The sequence below is a fragment of the Theropithecus gelada genome, chromosome 9 (genome assembly GCF_003255815.1).
Source record: "Theropithecus gelada isolate Dixy chromosome 9, Tgel_1.0, whole genome shotgun sequence".
NCBI classification, from domain to species: domain Eukaryota; kingdom Metazoa; phylum Chordata; class Mammalia; order Primates; family Cercopithecidae; genus Theropithecus; species Theropithecus gelada.
The window spans coordinates 19,131,241-19,154,172 of record NC_037677.1 but is presented as its reverse complement, the minus strand read 5'-3'; positions in this window follow the sequence as shown (position 1 = coordinate 19,154,172).

Genomic DNA, 22,932 nt, shown 5'->3' with positions numbered 1-22,932 from the left:
AATTCTGAAGTATAGAAAGGCTGGCACCATTTTCTTTTAACACATCTGATAAAGAAAAAATAGCTGTGACTTGTAATATTTCTTATTGAACGTACTTTTGCCTTTTCATCTCTACCTACGTGATCTGTTTTAAATTACCTTATGCAGTGATGTAACACAACATTTTATTTGCAGGCTTGTCTAAAACATTACCACTAACCAAAATTCACAGAGCATCTCACAGTGCACACAGGAGGAGAATTAGACTAAAATGAGGAATCGGGAAGGTCCGACCGACCTGTGAGATGTGATCAAAGGGAAATGAAAGGGCCTAAGTGGGCTTTCCACGGGGGACTGCTTCAGGTCAGGCAGTGCTGTCTCAGATTAAGGATCTGCACACATAAAGAAAATCCACCAAAGAAGATGAGAATACTATTTATGGCTGTTGCTAGCATACAAAATGCTCCTTTACTGGGCTATGAAAATATATCCTTCACTTTGGAATTTCAGTCCAGCTGTGGTCCTTGGTGGCTTATAGTAGATTTCATGAAACTCATTTCCATGGCACTTCTTAATTTTGGAAGTGTATCAATAACTCACAACAGTATATATTCAGACGACAGCCAGTCATAATATCACACTCCCCTGTACCGTCCATTTAAATTCCAGCTCATAGTCAGGCACAGTGGCTCATGTCTGTAATCTCAGCACTTTGGGAGCCTGAGATAGGAGAATCACTTGAGGCCAGGAGTTTGAGACCAGCCTGGGCAACATAGCAAGATCCCATACCTCTTGTTTTTTTTGGTTTTTTTTTTGTTTTTTTTTTTGAGACAGAGTTTCACTCTTGTTGCCCAGGCTGGAGTGCAATGGCATGATCTCGGCTCACTGCAACCTCCGTCTCCTGGGTTCAAGCGATTCACCAGCCTCAGTCTCCCAAGTAGCTGGGATTACAGGCATGTGCCACCATGCCCAGCTAATTTTTGCATTTTTAGTAGAGATGGGGTTTCACCATGCTGTTCAAGCTGGTCTCAAAGTCCCAACCTCAGGTGATCCACCTGCCTCGACCTCCCAAAGTGCTGGGATTGCAGGCGTGAGCCACCGTGCCTGGCCAAGATCCCGTATTTATAAAGTTTAAAAAACAGTTGAACATGGTCTTAGCTACTCAAGAGGCTGAGGTAGGAGGATGGCTTGAGTCCAGGAGGTTGAGGCTGTAGTGAGCCGTGTTTGTGCCACCGCACTCTAGCCTGGGCAACAGAGCCAGACCTTATCTCAAATAAATAAATAAATAAATTTCAGCTCATTTTCCTGTAGACTGGGAATGCTTTCATTGATGTTCAGTGAGCACAATAAGGTGACAGGAGGTGACATCATACAGACCTCTGCAGGAGCGTGCACTGAACCCGAATCTCTTCAGTAAGGAGTTCCTTGTGCGGATTAAATAATGCAGTCCATTTTCAGAGTGCTTCCATATATGTTCTTTCACGTTATCCCGGCCTCACCGTTCTATTTTCCTCTTTGATTTTTTTATTTAATTTTATTGTGGCTGGTCTTATTGTCTTCATCTTCATTTGTATTTAATTGTTTTGCTAATTACAGAAGGAAATCATGCATATGGTAGATACTTTGGAAAATAGAGAAGGAAAAACATGAACAGAGTTCTCTGAATTATGAGAAAATTAATGCTTGCTCTATCTCCTGTCATTCTGATTAGGCATGTGTGTATCTCTAATGTAACATTAAGAATTTTCAAATCAGTAATGGAGTTTCAACCCTGGTTTGCTTGTTTAATTTATTTACGCAGTCTTCTATATGCATCCCCATGTAGACTAGTTCTAGTTTTATAAATTTATAAACAAAATCACAGTAAACATCCTTGAGTTCATTTATAGTAATTTCTTTGTGTGCAATTCCAGAAATAGAGTTAATGAGTCCTTGCTTCCTACGCACTTCATAGTAGCCATGTCTACATCTTATTCCTCTCCAATAAGGTGGGAGAATTAGGAAGAAAAGGAAAAATAATAATCAATTGCTTCCTTTTTTAATACAACACCCACACCCCACCAGGGACACTGACCTCTCTGAGCCTTACGGCCTTAGCTATGCCCTAGTTACTCATATCTGGGGGCAGCCCTGGTTTCGAGCAACATCTGTGGAATCGAAACTAGACTTAGAAACCATATAAGGTTTATGAAGGACAACTGCAACTGGCCTGACATCTCCTTCTGGGGTCAGGCTGGCCCCTTTACCAGCAACATCCCTGCGGGCCAGGGCTGGGAGGCCCTATGACCTCAATCCAGGACAAGGTTACAGCAATGGCCCCGGTTCTCTTGTGTTCAGGCTGATCAGGGATGTGGGAATTGTCCTGGGGAGAGTCAGAGCATGTGGATTTTCAGCCTGGCACTTCCACGCCACAAGCTTTGTGACCTTGAGTATTCTATAGGAGTCACCTAACATTTCACTACATGAAGACCAGGTGATCAGAAAGGCCCCTTCGGCTCCAGTCTTCCCAGGGTCTGCCCGGGCCTGATTCCCTTGTTCCAGTGACACCACTGTGGGGTGTCAGCATCACAATGGCTCACTCATAGATCCTTCAGGTCTGCTCCAGCCACCACCCGTGTACCATGACACAGCATGGCATGTACCATGGCCCGATGTCATGTGTACCATGGCATGGTGTGAAGTGTACCATGACATGACCATGTTCCATGACATGCTGTGACAGTGACCTCCCTCAGCCTCTCCCAGGCACACGGTTTTACCCCTTCTCCTAAAGCAGGTTTGCATGCCCGTCTAAAGGCAACTTAAATAGTTGCTTTTACTTCTCTTTAGTTAAAGATTACAACCTTAAAAATATCCAGTAAAATATTGTACTTCCATAAAGCATTGCCCTGAGTAAGATTAGTGCTTCTCAGTGGACACAGCAGCAGGCAACTTTGTGCATTCATGCTGAGCTGGTGGCTGTGTGATGCTATTGAAGAGGGAATACACCACCATCAGCGCTCAGTTAAATCATCTTCTCCCTGAAATTTGAGAAAGCCACAGTCACAACTTAGAATTCCTCTGCAAATAAATGTGTTAACCTACAGAATGATGTGAGGAAATGTTTGGGTATTTTGTAGCTTCCCTGTGTGAATGAGCTAGCCTAGAACAATAATAATAATAATAATTTTTGAATGTCAAGTGGAAAAATTAAAAATAATAATTCATTATGATTATTGGAGAGTAAATGAAAATTTTTCACAGATACTTTCTATTAAGATAAAATATAGGTTTTTTCTTCAGTCTTATTTGGTTTCATATGGATAGGATGGTTAAATAATAGATTACATTTTATATCCATAATTTCATAAAGAATGTTGTGCTTTTTCCTTTCAACAATTAAGTCATATTTAAGTCAGTTTGCTTTGTATCATAATCCATAGGTGAAGCAAACAATTCTAATAAGACTTTGTTACTAACTTAAAGAGAATATCCAACATTTAAAAAAATTCTGTAGTAAAATTTCATTTAAAAAATTTAAAATATTGGAAGGGAGGGAGGGCTGCAAGGGCTGAGAAATTAACGATTGGGTGCTATGCTCAGTACCGGGGTGACAGGATCCATCGCACCCTAAACCTCAGCATCACTCAATGTACCCGTGTAACAAATCTGCAACACGTACCCTCAAATCTAAAATAAATGTTGAAAAGAAAAAGAAAAGAAAAAAAGGAAAAGCAAGTGACAGGACAAATTGAAAAGAAAATTCAGAATGACTTATTCCTTAATAATAATTCAAAATCAACATTTAGATTCTGTTCGGATGAGTGTAATTGACTATTCTATAGGCAGAGCAGTTTTCAGGCACAGAAAGTGTGGTAAGCAGTGATACTATGCTCCGAAAATCCTTTATAAAGGATTTTTTTGTTCACATGTCAACATATAATTTAATCCTCACTCTCTCTCTCTTTCTTTCTCTCTCTCTCTCTGTGTGTTTTATTTTTCTTTGAGACAGGGTCTCACTCTGTTGCCCAGGCTGGAGTGCAGCTGTACGATCATGGCTCACTGCAGCCTCAACCTCCTGGGCTTAAGCGATCCTCATGCCTCATCCTCCCAAGTAGCTGGGACTACAGGCGTGCACCACCACACCCAGCTGATTTTTTATTTTTTGTAGAGACAGGGCCTCGCCATGTTGCCCAGGCCAGTCTTGAACTCCTGGCCTCAAATGATCCTCCAGCTTTGGCCTCTCAAAGTTCTGGGATTATAGGCATCAGCCACCATGCCTGGTTCATCTCTTTATTTCCTCAATCAATTGCTTCTACTATGTCCTCCCCTTCCTCTTCTCCTCCCAACACTCCCTTTTTTCTTTTCCTTGCTAATTATCTATGACCTTACCATCAAGTTTCTAATTTAATTATTCATGGTACTTACGTTGTCCCTCGCTGAGTTTTTTTTTTAACTATCCTATTTGCCATAGTTTTTCCCGATTTTATGACTATAATGTAATGAGGAGTTTAGAGAAAAATGCCAAATGCTATCACTGACCCCTCTAGTACCCAGGGTTGACGTAGCTTGTGTTTATGTGTCTTTATTAATTGAGCATATAATTCTTCATTTTCACCTTAAGTGTGTTTGTATTTTACAAATGAGTCTAAGTCCACCTGGTTTGAACACAGGATACTAACTCCACGCACCCATTTTAGAAGGAGATCTCTAGCTCTTAGAAGAGATTATCTCATGATTTCCTATGTTCATTCAGCAAACATTTCCTGCAGACCTACTGTGCACCAGGTACAGTGTCCAGAACTAAAGATACAAAGACAAACTCAGAGTCCCTGCTCCTGTGGTGAATCACAGTCCTGATCCCTCCTCCCCAAGATCCCCTAGCTCCATCACCAAACAGTTTTCTATCCAGCAGCCAGTTACCTTTCTAGCCCTATTTCCTTAGCTTGCAAATGAGATTATTTCCCTTGGTTCTCTTGAATGTCCCACTTCTCTGTAAATATGGTCAGTCTGTAATCATTCCAAATTTTTCTTGGAATTACATGAGCATTGCTTGGGCCCATCAACTACGTATTGTGGTTGAAATTAAACAGGGGGCGGTCTAACAGGCGAAGCTTAACTTAATGGCTTCTGCCTCAAATTAAAATTTTGGGGCCAGACACAGTGGCTCATGCCTGTAATCCCAGCACTTTGGGAGGCCAAGACAGGTGGATCACCTGAGGTCATGAGTTCGAGACCAGCCTAACCAACATGGTGAAACCTTGTCTCTACTAAAAATACAAAAAAATTCGCCAGGCATGGTGGCAGGCACCTGTAATCCCAGCTACTTGGGAGGCTGAGGCAGGAGAATCACTTGAACCGGGGAGGCTGAGGTTGCAGTGAGCCGAGATCTCGCCACTGCACTCCAACCTGGGCAACAAGAGAGAAACTCCATCTCAAAAAAGAAAAAAAAAAAATTGGAATCTCCAGTAATATCTCACCTTTCTTTTCCCACAGTTTCACTCACATGTTGTTCATAAATCTTAAGTATGGGTTTTTGGCTCTCTATTAGGTAAAATACTTCATTTAACTTAGCCAAAGCCAGATTTGGAGCAGCCTGGAAACACTCAAGCGTCCCTTCTTCCCAGTACACGAGGGTCTCTGTAGGTTTTTCTCTGTGTGTGTGTCTGTAGGGAGAGGAAGTTGTATTTGACTCCTCCGATGATGGTTAGGTTGCAGCACTGTCTCCTTAGCCGGAGCAAATGCTGGGATGCGCCATGGCTTTGCCTTGGTCATCTACATCACGCACGTCCCATCACTGGGCTCCAGTCTGTTGCAGCGCCTCCAGGCTTAATTTCTGTTCGTAATCTGATTATGGGGTCTGAGCTGTTTCAGCCAGCGGCCTCTTGCTTCTCGTGTACCATAGGCTCAAAGACACAAGTGCCTGGTTGCTCTAGTCCTGCACTGTGAAAAATCTCAACCCAGTTTTGCTTAGACCAGACGAAGGTCGTTGCTGGCTGAGAATTAGCTGTAGAGCAGGCTGTGTGACTGAGCCTTCTGTGTGCAGCCATGTTCAGAAGCCCAGGTTTTTCCAGCTATTTGGGAGCTTTCAAATTCTCTGAGAAACAAGGCAAGGCAAGAGAAATATGAAATACACTTATGTAATATAATGAATGCTTGGGCTCCTCTATTTTACCCGTGTATTCTCCTGTGTCCAGTTACTTATACACATTTCTCAGAAGACACTTTAAATAGCTAACTGAGCTTATCTTGTGTTTGTTGATAATGTGAATTTTTTTCCCTAAGTAAATTAAAGTTATTACTAAACCACTGAAAACTTTATGTAGGAAAAATTGCAAATGCAATCGGAATGCCCATACTTTGGATCAAATTCTAGATGTGCTGCACTTTAGCTAAAATATTTTTCTAAATCAAATGCTATACATACTAAATTCTTTCCAGTAGGCAGTGGTGAGTAGCATCTTTTTATTAACTCTTCATGTGAGACAATTTGGAACAAGATACTGTCTTTTCAGTGGCTTTCTTCCAGCCTGGAGGAAAATACATGCTTTCAATTTAACTACTGAAGTGGTGTGGCATGTTCAGTTTACTGATTGAACAAAAATGAAACGCTAAGGTTGTTTTGAGTATCACATTTGAAACTCAGCTGTGATACATCAAAACTGTTTTCCAACTCAAATGCACTATTGGGAAGTGACTTGAACAATTCAGACCTCAGATTCAGGAATTTTCTCCTACCGCACTTGATAGTTTTGTGAATTGATTTCTCTTTTGTTAATTACATAACAAGAAACTTGTATAGTTAGGAGAAAAGCTTAGATGTTTTGCTGGCATTATATCTCTCATCTTATTGTATTTCTTTAGTTGGCCACAGTTCCAAATTCCAGGATCGAGGATGTATTTTGATGGATAACAGAGTGTTGACGTCTGATATATTTTGTACTTCTTTTTCTTCAGGCTTCTGCGTCTAACTATTAAACGGCCAAAGACACTTCCTTAGGGGAAGAAGTTTCTGTAAACAGTTTGCTTGTGGTTTTCTTAGTGGACAATGGTTCCTATGGCTGTAAAACAGATTACACGCCATTAGACTGCTTATACATTTTGTCTGTGGTTTTGATTAACCTGTTCAATTGGGATGTGTTTTTCTTGTATAGAATTGTTACCAGCTGTCTTTACATAATATGTATCTTGTCTTCAAAAATAAATAAATGGTTATTTTAATTGGTTGTTATTGTTTGATTTTAATGAAAGCAAAAGACACAGCTGAGTTGTTTTTTGCTCTTCAGTCCCCATCCCCATGCTTTAAAGGCATCTCAAACATTTCTAGTTACCGTGATCAAAATTTCCTATTTTCTCCTTTTTTCCTGAGTATGTAACTATTCAGTACTTAATTGCTTTGAGTTACTCTTGTTGCCATGACAAATTCAAATGACAGCATTAAACTACGTGTGAATTATTATTATTTGTGTTATTATTGTTATTATTATTAGTTTTACCCATGGAGTAAAGTTGGCTACTATTTAGAAGAGAAAAAAAACTTGCCTATGTAAATTTACATGTGGAATTTGATTCTTAGGTGTCATTTTTGTATTTCTAGTTTTTATCTGGTTAATGGTTTCCTTTTTCTTAAATTATATGTTCAGAGAGAGTTTGGGGAATTTTTTCTCATTGGATTTTTAACATTTTGTGTAACTATTTCAATGTTATATTATTTCTTTTCCCTTAGATTTCAACAATAAAAACTTAAGCTTCACTGGATTCCCACGTCAAAGGAAAGTTTCAAGATAAAGTAGCCTTGTCTCAAGGACTATTAAATTTTGAAGATTTGTCGTAGCTTTTAAAATTATTCTCTTGAATACCTAACTCTTAAGTTTCAATGTTTGGCAATATATTTTCTCCCTAGAGTTTGATTTATTAAAATGTATGAAGCACAGGATTCTTTTTGTATTTAATCCTGTTTATGGATGTGATTTGGAGAACAGAATCTTGGTGTCTCTTGTCATTGCAAACTTTTAAAGGACTATTATCTTTTCTTTCTCACACCTGCCTCTAAGCAGGCAGTGTCCTTTTGCAATCTGTCCATCAAAGAAGGGAGCTAGATTCTTTTTAGAAATGGTTTAGACTTGTTCCTCCTCCCTCTCTCCTTCCTTCCCTTCTTCTTTTCCCTCCTCCCTCCCTTTCTCCATCCACTCATCCATCCATCCATCCATCCATGTGAGTTCTTGTTCCCTGGTCTTCCCAACTCTCTCTTAACCTTTCTGTACTTCCAGTCCCCTTGGCTACAGAATATTATGAGTGCTATTTTGATTTGCCTAATGTGCTAAAACTCCATGACACATCATCATAGATGTGAGGAAGTGTGGAAATGAATGTCTCTGCCATACACAGTAGCTGTATCTCAGGTGCTCAGGTGCTTCTTAGTAGATCACTGTTATTAATAGAGTTTGATATTTTCAGATGGAGGCACAAAGTTGTCCCCTACACAGTCAGGCAAAGGTCTCAATCTATGCTTCATTATAGTGGAAGGACCCAGCCCCAAATTCCACTCAGTTGCTCTTGTGCCTAAGGTATTATGACATTGTTCCTTGACCAAAAAGGATTTGCATTTCAATAACATTGGAATACACAGGGGTCTAACTCCTATCCTCCTCAGGCTGAGCCTGCTCTGCATTTGAAAATGGTAGTTGATCTTGTGAACACATTGGATGGGACAAATCCTTGGTGTATTTCATCCACATCTTTTAAATGTTTACGCTTTATTTAATTTTTTTTTTTTTTTTTTTTTGAGATGGAGTCTCGCTCTGTCGCCCAGGCTGGAGTGCAGTGGCTGGATCTCAGCTCACTGCAAGCTCCATCTCGGCTCACTGTAACCTCCGCCTCCCGGGTTCACGCCATTCTCCTGCCTCAGCCTCCCGAGTAGCTGGGACTACAGGCGCCCGCCACCTCGCCCGGCTAGTTTTTTGTATTTTTTAGTAGAGACGGGGTTTCACCGGGTTAGCCAGGATGGTCTCGATCTCCTGACCTCGTGATCCGCCCATCTCGGCCTCCCAAAGTGCTGGGATTATTAATTTTTACATACAATATCATCAAGCAGCACATCTAAGTATAAGGTTAATTAGAACAATGATGATCCAGAGTCATCAGTGAGGTTGTCTTAACTGACTCACAAAACGTTACTTTTTTAATGGGATGCATCCATATTTCTCATCTTGGCCATATTTTAATAGGATCTGAAGCTTGGTTTCTAATATGTCCCTGGCGAGTTGGTTTAATTATCATGGAGCTAGTAAGTGATTGAGGAAAAAAGAGACAGGAAGGCATTCCTTATTCAAGGATAGGAAAAGCATGCAATATGAAAGTCACACACATCAGTGGACAGAGACTCAAAGAGACACAGCTATTCTCAAATCATGGGTGTTATGTCATGCATACCTATTAAAATGACAGCCTGTGCTACGGTGCTAAGTGTAAAATGGGCTGGAGGTGTAAGAGCCTGCTTCCTTAAAAGAAATCTGGTCAAAAGACACCACCTAAAAGAGACGAAAATATGAGCTAATGGGACTTCATCTTCCTTATCCTGTAATTTAAACTTCAGCAGCAGAATGAATAGATTGCAGAGGTGCGTGCTGGACAGTCCCCGCATGGGTGCTGGACAGCCCTTGTAATAGAAGTATACTCCACATTGTAAAAAATAGAGATAATAACAGCAGAGTATCCTGCTCTCCTTTAATAAAATTCCCCCATGTTGCTATGGGTAGGCATTTAAGTAGGTTAATTGGACACATCTCTTTTTTTTTGAGATGGAATTTTGCTCTGTCACCAGGCTGGAGTGCGGTGGCACAATCCTGGCTCACTGCAACCTCTGCCTCCCAGGTTCAAGCGATTCTCCTGCCTCAGCCTCCTGAGTAGCTGGGACTACAGGCGCGTGCCACAATGCCCAGCTAATTTTTGTATTTTTAGTAGAGACGGGTTTCACCATATTGGCCATGATGGTCTCGATCTCTTGACCTCGTGATCCACCCACCTCAGCCTCCCAAACTGCTGGGATTACAGGCATGAGTCACTGCACCTGGCCAATGGGACACATTTTAAAGAAAAATTGCCAAGGAAGCAGGAGGCATTCTCTTCTCAGATTATTGAAGCAGAGGAAGTGGGGTGGCAGGACAAACAATCAGTCCTAACGAACAAGCACTGTTTCAGGGGAGACAGAGAGTTGGATAAAAATCCAAAAGGTGTTTCTCACTGTTAGAAAGTTAAAATCAAAATACAGAAAATGAAGTGGATAGCATTTACTTTAGTATCTATGGAGAGATGCTTCCCTACTGAAACACAGGATCTTAGTTTTGGTTGAGCTGTAGTGAGACACCAAGGCCTGCAGAGGTTGCCTCTGCAGACACCCCTTTGTCCCTGGGGAGATTGGGGGTGGGGGGTGACTGATGAGGAAGGGAGGTATCCGGCATCCGAGAGCTCTGTGCTATTAGGGTCACTGGTCATATGTGTTAGTAATGGAACCTACCAGTCTTCCTGCTCAGGGACCTCTGAGTCAGAAGAAGCAGAGAGGAGAGGAGAGTCTGGACCCTCACAGGTGCTTGTGTTTTATCAGCATCAGATGAGCCGAAAAAGGTGCTCACTGATGAACCGTCCCGAATTTTACAAGCGCGTCTTACCTGTAATTTCACTGATGATCGGTGCCCTCAGGTAGTGAAAGTTCAAGGAAGAAACATAACTTTAAAAAAAAGAAAGAAAGAAAGAAAGAAACTTGGGCTGGGCGCGGTGGCTCACATCTGTAATCCCAGCCCTTTAGGAGGCTGAGGCAGGGGGATCACGAGGTCAAGAAATCGAGACTATCCTGACCAACATAGTGAAAACCCATCTCTACTAAAAATACAAAAATTAGCTGGGCGCCCTGTTGTGCCCCTATAGTCCCAGCTACTCGGGAGGCTGAGGCAGGGGAATCGCTTGAACCTAGGAAGTGGAGGTTGTAGTGAGCCGAGATCATGCCACTGCGCTCCAGCCTGGGCAACAGAGCAAGATTCCATCAAAAAAAAAAAAAAGAGAAACTTGATTTCATTTATTGATTTGAGGGGTCTTGCATCAATCACAGCTTGTGGCACCACCTTGAGCCAGAGCCACACTTTCCAGCCTGGTCTGCTTGCTCCCGCTCCTCCTGCCTGCTCATCCGCTTTCTCAGAAGCACCCAGTCATTTAGCGGGACCAGGAGAGAGAGTCAGGGGAGAGAGGCAGCGGAGACAGGACCAGAGGGTGATGACAGCCATGTGGACTCATAAATGTTTACCTGGAAGCTGCAGTTTCTAAAATTGATACTTTATAAACGTGAAATTATGCCAGTTTTTCACACATGTATGCAAGGTGAGCAAAGGTACTAAGAAGTGATGTGTTACAAATTATGTCCTATCCAAAGATGAAAGAAGGAAAGAAAGGAAGAAAGGAAAGGAGGGAGGGTGCGACGGAAGGGAGGGAGGAGGGGCTTATGACTGATGTTATTGACCGTATGCTCTTATAGTTATTCTCCATGTTTGCAATAATTTTGCCCTGGCCATCACATCAACTTTGCATAAAAGGTACACAAAAAATATTTCAGGGTGAATTGTAGAATTCATTTGAAGCGTTTTGTAGTAGCCATTCATTCGACATATTTTAATTTTTTAAAATAATATTTAATTTAATAATTTAATTCATTTTTTAAGAGACAGGGTCTCACTCTGTCTCCCAAGCTGGAGCATAGTGGCACAATCACAGCTCATTGCAGCTTCAAACTCCTAGGCTTACTGGGTCCTGCCACCTCAGCCTCATGAGTAGCTGGGACTATAGTCATGCACCACTGTGTCTGGCTATTTTTTCTATTTTTTTGCAGAAATGGCATCTTGCTATGTTGCCCAGCCTGGTCTTGAACTTCTGGGCTCAAACAATCCTCCTACCTCAGTCCCCACAAAGTGCTGGGATTACCAAGGTGTGTAATATACTTTTGGTGCTGGTCGGGATAGGCAGTGGGTCCAGGTGCTCTGCCCTCGGGACATGACCAGTCAACTGAGGCCCAGACGAGGAGCAAGAGAAGCCACAGGACGGCGGGAGGCTGGTGGGGAGAGAGCTCAGGCGGAGGAAACAGTATGTCGAGTGAACCACGTCAAGAAGCGTCAGAGACTTTCCTCTTAGAACTTGGGTTTTCTTTGGTTTCTGACCTGCCGTCAAAAGGCTGCACTTCACGTGGTGCTGGCACTATCTGTAGTGTGTTTGGAGAAAATAAGTGCCCGTGGAGCCAGGCAGTGTTCGGTGATGACTCGTAAAGCTCACTCTGTAAATTCAGCGGAGTATTTAACTCAGGGACACTTTCTTGCTTTTCATCAGTGGCTCCATTGAGCTTTCTGAGAAACATGAAGAAAGAGGAAAATAAAGACATACAGATGTGTATTTTTGAAAATATGAGACAGCATTTGTGCCCCAAGGTCAGTGCCCAGCAAGTTGAATATTTCAGGGATTGCATTATTTCATTCTAATGTAGATGCTTTTTCCTGAAAAGATGTTAGTTTCCCAAAGTACAGAGCTTTGTCAAGATATTTAAATTAGCAATTAAATAATCAGTTAAAATAACATGCCATTCCTTAAGTCAGGTACATTTCTGCCATTATTTAATTTTTTGAGGTTTCTACATTGAAAGCAGTAGTTACTGCCTTACAATTCAGTGTTTAGAAGTCAGTGCTAATTCCAAGTTTCTGACTAGGCAGGTGTCCTAGGCTCTTCCAGCCAATCTGGAGTATGGCTTATGAAGCCTAATTATTCTCTAGACTTTTCATTAAATAATGTGAACACACTTATCTGTGGAATATAAGCTTTGCTACATTGGATATGGAAAGACGAAGATTTCAGATGGGCTTGGTTCTAGGAGTGCGGGATGGCGGCCACGCTTTGGACTGTGTGGAAGTTCTTTCCGTGTAGTTTACACAGAGGGTAGAGCTTATTCAGCTGTCCCACTTACACAGTACCCACAGCGGCTTCCTCGGTCTCTTCCTTGGCCTCTATGGAAATGCACCCGTACAGGGGGATGGTCAGTTTCACAGGGAGTCTTTTTCAAGCCCATCTTTTACCCCTCTGGAGGTCACACTGACCTTGAGGAACCACAGTTCCCTGTTTCCACAGGTTTCTTTTCTTCCTTCGAGGCAGCAGCACCCTCTGCCCTGCCTGCCCCGGGCACATCAAAGACGATGGAGTTGTGTACACAGCAGTCTTGGGGTGACTGTGGCTGGTATTAAACTAGGAGACGGATTTGAATCTCATCTCCTCTTCTTGTCAAATATGAGTCTTTGGGCAAATCACGTAACAATTTCCGGATCTGTAAACTGAGGATGGTACTAGTTCCGGTGTTGTGCTGCAGCCTGACGTGCATGCCTCTCTCCCGACTTTGAGTTCAGTGAGTCCTGTGGGAGCCTGAGATCCGCCATGGTGGGAGTGTTGACACCACCAGTCAATACTACAAAGCAGGTGCTTTTTGCAAGGCCAGGTGGAGGGCCTGGGTGGGCGGGGCAAGAGGGCAGGGCCATTTGTACCTTTATCAGCACCCCGCTGAGTAGTTCATACCTCCTAGGGTCTTGGGGAGATAATTAAGGAGATACCATGTGCTTAACATGGGGGAAAGTCCACAGTAAGGGCTCACTTCCTTTATTATTCTCCTCTTTCATTTCCTCTTTTATTCCAACATGAGTCTTCATGAGGCTTTCCAAACTTTTGACCACGCTCTGATGCCTTGGTTGTTTGAAGGCATCTGTTACTTTAATGTAATTTTAACACTGGAGGACAGCGTGTAGATCACCTAGAAAAGTTACTGATTTTCTGAAGAAGAAATTGTAGCACAGAGAGGTTGAGTAATTAATACAAGCTTGCACAGCTATTCCTAGGTCAAGAAGAGGGGGTCAGTCCGAGCTAAAGCACACGACTCCCAGTTCAGCAATGTCTTCACACACCACACCACCCGACAATCCTGCTGTAATTACTTAGTTGCACAAAAAATCACAACATTTACAGAAATATAAGTAAATGAAAAAAGTTACCAATTTGCTCCCCAATATAAAACGTTTTACTTGCAATCGACAGTGGCATAATTTTTATGTTCTGCATTTTCTTTTTAACATCTTATCTTGATTTAAATGGACTTAACTATTAATGGAGAAATGTTTCACTTTCAGAAAGCGTTCTTATTTGAAGATAAAGATCAGCTCACCAACCACAAAAGAGGAACTGATGCTAAGCTTTTAGTTGCACTTCCTAAAGGTAAGGCTGTTCCTAAGTGACCAACTAGGTCTAGGTAGATGCGTATTGTGTTGTCCGAATTTCCTTGAGCAGAACTCTCTCCCTAACCTCCAGCTTACAGTCTCCTTTGCCGCCCTTCCTGCCTCCTCCAAGAATTAGCTTCAATTCCCTGCCGTCTCCATGCATTTTTAATCCTCACCTTTTTTCCCTTCCTTGCCCTTTAATTTTAGGCCTCCTGAGGTTTTGCCAGAGGCTGGGTGTGGTGGGTGAGAAAGGGAACATAAAATCGACCTTCGCTCATCTCTTTTCTCCATTTAACCTTCTCCAAGGGCAGTGAGTTCTGACCATATCCCCATCTCTTCCCTGTCCACCCACTCCTGCTGCCTCTGGAGGCTGCCCCAGGCCTCCTGATGCTTCCCAGAGTTAGGGCTTTTACATTTAACATCTTGTAGCTTCCTGCTGGGCTGAGAACAGCCCGTGCAGACTATATATCATGACCATCTTCCCCAAGCAGGCACTCACACGTGTTTGGTGAATTACTATTTCCACTGGTCAAGGCGCACATGCAGTAAAATGTCTGCAGCACTATAAACCAATTCCCCCTAGTTTTTCCCTGTGAAATGATGGAAACATCGCCTGGTCTTTGTAACTGTAACAGCAGCACAGGGAACGATCATTGGTCCAGGCTCACTTCATCCTGACTGAGCTGTGGAGACCTTCCAGAGGAAGAAACAGATTTGATGGAAGGGCAGATTTTTTTCTACTCTGAAAGAAAAAGCAAAAATCATGTCCCAAAGAAGTTAGACCAAACAACATATTCTTTTAATAGAAAGTAAATCCAGTAAAAAAGGCCCGCTGCCGAATTGGAATACATCTGAGGAACTGAACGGATGATGGGCCAAGGCATAGTCTGATAGGGTGGATGTCTGAAAGACTCCGGGGATTTGGCCTGGTGAGGAAAACCCAGACAGGGACATGTGGCAATTCTCAAGAACTGACAACACTGTCAGCTGGAATATAGGTTTATTCTATGTTGCTCCAGAGGCCAAAAGTAAGAATAATGTATAGAATTACAAGGAGGCAGATGAGATTTCATATCAAAAAGAAAATTAGGCCAGGCACAGTGACTCACACCTGTAATATCAACACTTTGGGAGGCCGAGGCGGATGGATCACAAGGTCAGGAGTTCAAGACCAGCCTGGCCGAGATGGTGAAACCCCGTCTCTACTAAAAATACAAAAATTAGCCAAGCATGGTGGCGGGCACCTGTAATCCCAGTTACTCAGGAGGCTGAGGCAGAGAATTGCCTGAACCTGGGAGGCAGAGGTTGCAGTGAGCTGAGATCGTGCCATTGCACCCCAGCCTGGGTGACAGAACGAGACTCTGTCAAAAACAAAAGAAAAAGAAAAGAAAAGAAAATTAATAGTTCATGGTACCTGGAAATGAGGTGGTCCACACTGTGCTCGCATCAGCTCTCCCCCAGAAGTTTTCAAGGCAAGTCAGTGGCCTCGTGTCCAGGTAGGACGGGTGGAGATGGGGCATGGAACGGCTGTGAAGTGGAATGATTCTGTCAATGCCTAGGACTCTCTGTGAAAGACAAAAAAACACATTTACTTCTTTTTATTTTAATTTATTTATTTTGAGACAGAATATCTCTCTGTTGCCTAGGCTGGAGTGCAGTGGCATCATCTCGGCTCACTGCAACCTCTGCCTCTTAGGTTCAAGCGATTGTCCTGCCTCAACCTCCCAAGTAGCGGGGATTATAGGCATGTGCCATCACACCTGGCTAATTTTTGTAGTTTTAGTAGAGACGGGGGTTTCACCATGTTGCCCAGGCTGGTCTTGAACTCCTGGCCTCAAGTGATCTGCCCGCCTCAGCCTCCCAAAGTGCTGGCATTACAGGTGTGAGCCACAACGCCTGGCCGTAAGTGTTTAAACCTATTCAGGTGATCAAAACAAGGTGTAAGAATGAACAAATCAATGTAAGCATTAGCTGAGAAGAGTTGATCAGGCGAAGTTCTACATAGCAGAGGTTTTTTCCACCAGTCAGAAGCATCCCTCTTTCCCCTTCTCTATCCCAATTCCTTTATTTGAAGCATAATACCACAGGCAATATTATGAGCAGAAAAATCAAAAGCAGTATGATATGCTAGGTTCCTTAAGGTTTAACAAATGGTAACTTCATCTGTAATAAACTTTTAGAACACCTAAGCTTATTAGCCAGTTGTATTCTAAAATTTATCATAAATGGTTATTAAAATGTAATTTTTATAAATCAAAGATGATGATTTCATGTCTTCAACCAGATTGATATTTCTAAATTAACAAGGTCCTTTAAATCTTTAAAACATGCTTTTTTGGCATTTTTAATGCCAGTGCCCCGTGTCCTCTGAATTTCACCTAAATTATCTACAGGCTTATTTCATGTCTTTTTTATGAGAAAAAAAAAAAAGGCAGATTTGGAAAGACCAGCACTCTCTTTGTTTCTCTGTCTTAACAGATATGCTAATAATGTTGTCTGTCAGCCTTTAGCAACGTATGTGAAAAAAGGATTTAGCTATAATTTTGTTTTAATGACATCAAGTTTTATGTTACAAGTTTATAGAAGTCTCTTTGTGTTCATTTAAAGAGGGATTTCCCCTGTGAAATTGAGCATTAAAGTGGTTGCTGCTTTTTCTTCTCGGGACTTCCCTAAGTGTGTATCACAAACAAAAAATCAAGGGATTAAAAATCCTTACCTGGCCGGACAAGGTGGCTCTCCACTGTAATCCCAGCACTTTGGGAGGCCGAGGCAGGTGGATCACCTGAGGTCAGGCTTTCAGGACCAGCCTTGCCAACATGGTGAAACCCCATCTCTACTAAAAGTACAAAAATTAGCTGGGTGTGGTGGCAGGTGCCTGTAATCCCAGCTACCCAGTAGGCTGAAGCAGGAGAATCACTTGAACCTAAGAGGTGGAGGTTGCAATGAGCCGAGATTGCACCACTGCACTCCAGCCTGGGCAACAAGAGCAAGAGTCCATCTCAAAAAAAAAAAAATTTCCTTACTTATGTAACGTTTATAATATTAAAATAGATTTTCCATTGAGGAATTATGAAATGGACCAAATATTACTCTACTTTCTTTAGCAGCTTTGTTAGGAAACAACACGGTTGGGCGTGGTGGCTCACACCTGTAATCCCAGCACTTTGGGAGCCTGAGGCAGGTGGATCATCTGAGGTCAGGAGTTTGAGACCAGCCTGGCCAACATGGTGAAACCTCACCTCTACTAAAAATACAAAACTTAGCCAGTTGTGGTGGCAGGCGTCTGTAATCCCAGCTTCTCAGGAGGCTGAGACAGGAGAATTTCTTGAACCTGGGAGGCGGAGGTTGCAGTGAGCCAAGATCGTGCCATTGCACTCCAGCCTGGGTAACAAAAGCGAAACTCCGTCTCAAAAAAAAAAAAAAAAAAAAAAAAAAAACACAACACACATACCATGCAACCCTATCATTTAAAGTATGCGATTCGGTCAATTTTAGCAATTCACAGAGTTCTGCGTCCATCAGCACAGCCAGTTTTAGAACATTTTCATGACTCCAAAAAGAAACGCTACACCCTTTAGCCGTCACCCCTCCCCTTATTCCTCTAGTTTGTAATTGCTTGGTTTATGAGCTGCTTGTCTTTATATTAGTGGCTGCCATCCAGGAGTAAAAGTGAAAGGGCTTTACTCCTGTGGGAAGTAAGATCAGAATATTCCGGATCTGGCCTGGGCTCTTGGGCTGTCGCGTGAAGGAGGAGAGAAGTGTTCTTGGCAGTACCGCTGCCACTTATATTTCTTTGGAAGGTTCTACTGTGCTCACGTTTGGAGGACTGAACTCAGCAATGTCTTAACCAGAAACCGTCTGTTTCTTAGAGCTAATGGAAGAAACTATGTTTCCCAAGAAAAGCACCCCACAGACAAAATCGTCCAGCATATTGGTGTTATATCGTCTTACTGAAAAGCATATTAGGCAGTGAAATAACTTATGAAGTATTACAGCTCTGCTGTCAAATTTCCTTAAATTGCCTTACTTGAAAACTAACCTCCAGCTCCCATTAGAAATAACTAAAGAAATAGACTCATAGAGTCCATATTGCCACAGTGGTACCACTCCAAATCACTCAAAGAAGAGTAACAGACCACGAAACAGGTAAAACAAGGGACAGGCGGATATGTTTAGAAGCCCTAATGTATTTGAAAGCAAAGTAGAAAATGTCTTATTATAATGGAAATTAGACCCTTGATGCTTATTTATATCTGGATTACATAATAACTACTATTACTAAACATGAACCATATAAATGAATTATAATTTTGACACAGCATATAATCAATTGAATTACAGCTGGTGAACCTAATTTTAAAAAGCATTCTTATTCTTTCTTGTTAGAAAATACACGCTGGGGCCGGGCGCGGTGGCTCAAGCCTGTAATCCCAGCACTTTGGGAGGCCGAGACGGGCGGATCACGAGGTCAGGAGATCGAGACCATCCTGGCGAACACGGTGAAACCCCGTCTCTACTAAAAAATACAAAAAAACTAGCCGGGCGAGGTGGCGGGCGCCTGTGGTCCCAGCTACTCGGGAGGCTGAGGCAGGAGAATGGCGTAAGCCCGGGAGGCGGAGCTTGCAGTGAGCCGAGATCGCGCCACTGCACTCCAGCCTGGGCGACAGAGCGAGACTCCGTCTCAAAAAAAAAAAAAAAAAAAAAAAAAAAGAAAATACACGCTGAAGAATTTAGAGATAAAAGGGCCTCATGCTGCAATTGACTCAAATCGTTCAGAAAAAATATTATGTAAACATGTATGTATATGTATGTACATACATATGTACATATAAATACACTTATGGAGAGGGAAAAAAGAATAAAAATAAGCCAAAGTAGTAAAATGCTGCATATTATGAAGGATATCTTTTACATTGTCTGTAAGTCTGAAATTACATAAAATTTTTTTAAAGTTTTCAAACAGAGACCTTCAAGATGATCAATCAAAGATAACTTTGGGCTGGGCATTGTGGCTCACGCCTGTAATCCTAGCACTTTGGGAGGTTAAGGCAGGTGGATCACCTGAGGCCAGGAGTTCAAGACCAGCCTGACCAATGTGATGAAACCCCATCTCTACTAAAAATACAAAAAATTAGCTGGGCATGGTGGTAGGTACCTGTAATCCCAGGTATTTGGGAGATTGAAGCAGGGGAATCGTTTGAACCCAGGAGGCGGAGGTTGCAGAGAACCAAGATTGCACCATTGCACTCCAGCCTGGGCAACAAGAACGAAACTCTGTCTCAAATAAATAAATAAATAAATAAATAAATAAAAGAAGATAACTTTGGTAGAACTGTAGGTAGTCTGTAAAGAAAGCAACAAAGTTACAATATAGATTTCCACAGCAAGAGGGACTTCCATCCATGATGTTTTCAGCATTAGCTTTATGCTAATAATTAGTAATATAAAACCATGTGTTATAATATTAATAATAAACATGGTTTTATATTAGTAATAATATAAAACAAACATGGTTTTATATTATTAGTAATAATATAAAACAAACATGAAATATCATACACGTTAATTACACATTAATTATATTACATGTTTGCATAGACTTGGGGAAAAGAGATGAAACTCAAAATGTCTATTACTTCTTTTTGTCTGGTACATAATTTCTTTATTATAATCCCATGTCTGTAGGAATGAGGTAAATCTTGGCAATTGAAAAAATATTTGCTGGAAAGAATGGACTGACAGCTAATTATTTGTTTGCTGGAAATTTGTTTGCAGGAAGAATTTTTATTTTCCTAAAAAATTCGCTATAGATTTCCAATAAGAATTAATAAGCTCACCAATACATTTAAAGGACAGTTTAATTTATGAGCTCATTTAATTCCTCAGGGAAGGCCAGGCATGGTGGCTCATGCCTGTAATCCCAGCACTTTGGGGGGCCGAGGTGGGTGGCTCACGAGGTCAGGAGATCGAGACCATCCTGGCTAACACGGCGAAACCCCGTCTCTAAAAAAAATACAAAAATTAGCCGGGCGCCTGTAGTCCCAGTTACTTGGGAGGCTGAGGCAGGAGAATGGCATGAACCCGGGAGGCAGAGCTTGCAGTGAGCTGAGATCGTGCCACTGCACTCCAGCCTGGGCAACAGAGCAAGACTCCATCTCAAAAAAAAAAAAAAATTCCTCAGTGAACGATCAGAGAGGACCCTAAGGTGTCCCTTCAAATACCCACTACGTTGATGGATTCTAACTTCCAGGAGCAATAGGTTTGGCATAGCTTTGCTTTGAATCTGGGCTTGACTGAAAAGAGTGCAGTGCTGGGCTAGTGGTGTCTATACTGTGTAACCTAGGGCCTGGGTGTCTAAGGCATAGGCTGTGTATTTGAAATTCTAGTACTGGGGCATCAGTGATTCTCAATGGTTCTCAATCTAGGATAGCCCCTAAGGGGCTTTAGAAGGACATTTTTGTGTTGCAACAATTGGGGGTGATTTAGCTTTTAGTAGGAGAACCTGGGACATTCAACATCCTAAGTACAGAGCTCGCAGCAAAGCCACTTCCCACTTAGAAGCCGTTAGTGCTCCCGTAGTGATCTTCGAGTTCTCTGGAGCCAGCCTCCTGAGTCCATGACCCTGATGAGGTACCTCTGTGTGTCTGTTAAATCCTATCCTGAGAACTTCTCTTCTTATGCCCAGAAGTGAATGGCTAACAGAGGGCAGTGTTCACTGGTGGGCTGCTTAGCCTGTTTTGTCCAGAAGAGGACAAAGATCTCCATGGGCAATAGGATGACTCAGCCTGTCCGCTGTCCTTCTCTTGGTTCTCGCTACTCCTGGCTGAGGTTCAGCTTCTGTGATGAACTGCATCCTGGCTTCCTTCCCATGTTATCTTTGTCCTTATAGAATACTGAAACAGGGCAGTAAGGGCGGCAGGAAAGTCTACCTTTCCTGTGGGCAGGAGGCTTGCACAGTCTCCCGATTAGCTGACCTTTCCTTCTGGAATACAGGGAATAGAGAATGGCAGGAAGCATTCCAGAAGGAAAGATCAACTAATGATCTTGGCACTCAACTACTGATTATGACACTGTGTGTGTGTTAATGGTTTTGATCCTTACCCCGATGAAATAGTGTGGAGCGGAGAAGGGAACTATCAGGCTGTGCCTGCAGTCTCAGCACTTTCGGAGGCCGAGGCCGAGGCCGAGGGATCGCTTGAGCCCGGGAGTCCAAGACCAGCCTGGGCAACATGGTGAAACCCCTGTCTCTACAAAAATACAAAAATCTAGCCGGCTGTGGTGGTGTGTGCCTGTAGTCCCAGCTAACATGTGAGGCTGAGGTGGGAGGATCACTTGAGCCTGGGAGGTTGAGGTTGCAGTGAGCTGTGATCACACCACTGCACTCCAGCCTGTGTGACAGAGACCCTGTTGATGGTGACAGGAGACAGACACATTCCCAGGCAGACAGGGACAGGTGCTCGGTGAAACACGACCTTCAATCCAAAGAGAGCCTAAAGCCCAAAAACCAAGCTCCTGGTTCCAGATGGAGCCTATAACCAGCCTGAGAACTTCCATCAGCATCTTACCCTGTCTCTCTCTATTGGTTCCTTCCCAATGATACCTTTTTTTTTTTTTTTTCCTGAGATGGAATCTCGCTTTGTTGCCAGGCTAGAGTGCAGTGGCATGATCTTGGCCCACTGCAACCTCCGCCTCCCAGGTTCAAGTGATTCTCCAGCCTCAGCCTCCCTAGTAGCTGGGAGGCATGAGCCACTATGCCCAGCTAATTTTGTACTTTTAGTAGAGATAGGGTTTTACCATGTTGGTCAGGATGGTCTCGATTTCTTGGCCTCGTGATCTGCCTGCCTCAGCCTCCCAAAGTGGATGATGCCTTTTAACCAGTCAAATGGTACTTTTTCCAAAACCTGCCTGTGGACCAGTCAGCATGCGCTACCCCATTCTAAGCCCATAAAAGCCCCCAACCTCTGCCTCACAGAGGGCTACCTGCTCATGGGCCTCTCTTGCAGCTGAGTGCTGCCCACTCTAGGGTCCCCTCTCCGCTGAGAGCTTTCCTTCTGTCACTCAATAAAATTCTTCTCTGCTCTACTCACTCTCCAGCGCTGCCCATCTGATTCTTCTTGGTCACAGGACAAGAACCCTGAACTTGCCGAGCTGTGGGCAGCGGGTAGATATGAGCTGTAAGTGTCCCTGCTTGCCAAGCTGTGGGCAACAGGAGTGAAAGAGCTGTAGAATGCCCCTGCTCGCTGAACTGTGGGAGTGAAAAAAGCTGCTGAGGGTCACACCCTTTTGCTCGCCAAGCTGCAAGCAGCTGGAATAAAAGGGCTTATGGCAAAGCTCCCACTCACTGAGCTACGGGAGTGAAGAGCTACATTTCTTGGGAGTTCAGACATTGGAACTCCCCAGCCAAGAGCTGCAACATCCCTTGGAGCTCCATGGTTGCTGGCATCTCCAAGTTTTTTGGTGCCACTGTGTTCCCTTGTCTAGACAGTGGCACCCAACACAGAAGCTGCTTGTTGCACACCTGGTCCAGCCGTGGACTGAGGGTGGAGCCTTAGCAGGCACAGGATCTGGGTTGGTAGCACCACGGAGTACAGCCTGCTGGCCGAGTGGGCAGAGTGAGCCTGTAGGCCCAAGCAAGGCCCTGGACACAGGTCACCACAACCGCAGAGATTTCTGGCTGGCGAAGTGGCAC